Here is a 1,216-nt window from a genome sequence, read left to right on the forward strand (position 1 = left end):
GTACTCTGCAACAAGAAACATGTACCGAAATTTAAAATCAAGAATCTCAAAGCAACAGAAGTGGATGGGCTGATGATGGAAGAGAGAGGGAAGAGAGGTGGACACATGTGCCAGCCTCCGCCCATCTACCAAGCCTGAGCCCGTCTTCCATTGTGGAGACTGTACTGGACTTCTCCACACCGAGTCAATGCCCGTGTTCACCAATAAAGCCGTTACTCTATTTTAGTCAATGTCACCCTCGATGAAATAAAAATCTACATTGTCTAGTCTAATGAGTTCTAGTAGCCTAACCACAAAACCAAAAATCAGACAATCTGTAGTTTATGAATAAGGCATGCCAGAAATTCGCTTGTCTGGAAACAGTGCCATGTTTCCACGGAATTGAGATCGCCACTGGTGCTAGGGCTCAGACAGCTACAAAGGTCTGTTCAACACCCAGTGTAACGCACCATGCTACCAATTTTGCTCCACTCAGCCACAAGACCTGTCTCAAGGACCATGGACCATACTGGAAGGAGGAGCTGGACATCCTCTACCCCCCTGCATCGAGCTGCCCTGGTCCAGTGGCCAGTGAAGGGGCTCCTTGTCCCCTTCCCTACCTCCCTGTCTTCACACCCTCACTCCAGCTGAGAGCACCTCCTGCTTCCTTCTCTCCATCCCCTGCTCCCAACCCACCACAGCTCGCCTTCTGACAGTCACCACCACCAGCACCCACACGTGTGGCTCTCAGCTCTCCGGGGCCTTGGGGCAGGGAATGTGCTGTGAATGGCAGAAACCTGGACGGCCCCATCAGCATGAGATTCCCTGAGCAGAAACCACCTCGCACCAGACAGCCACCTTGTCTGCATCTTGAGCTGTACCTTGAATGCTGTCGAAATTCTACCAGTTACAGAAGCATCTGGGCTGATAACACCCATTTGATCAAAAAAGGCAAGGCCCTTTGGAGGATTTAGGGACTATCAAAAGCAACGTGCTGGGCCGGCCCGGTGGCACACTGGAGAGTGCGCCGCTTGAGAGCGCAGCGGCGCTCCCGCCGAGAGTTCAGATCCCATGTGGAGACCGGTTCCCGCTCACTGGCTGAGCGCGGTGCGGGCACAACACCGAGGGTTGCAATCCCGTTGCCGGTCCCCGGTATGGGCGCGACACCGAGGGTTGTGATCCCGTTACCGGTCAGTAAAAAAAAGAAAAAAAGAAAAAAAAAAAAAAAAAAAAAAAA

This window comes from Galeopterus variegatus, unplaced genomic scaffold (genome assembly GCF_000696425.1).
Source record: "Galeopterus variegatus unplaced genomic scaffold, G_variegatus-3.0.2 Scaffold2527, whole genome shotgun sequence".
In the NCBI taxonomy this organism is placed as follows: domain Eukaryota; kingdom Metazoa; phylum Chordata; class Mammalia; order Dermoptera; family Cynocephalidae; genus Galeopterus; species Galeopterus variegatus.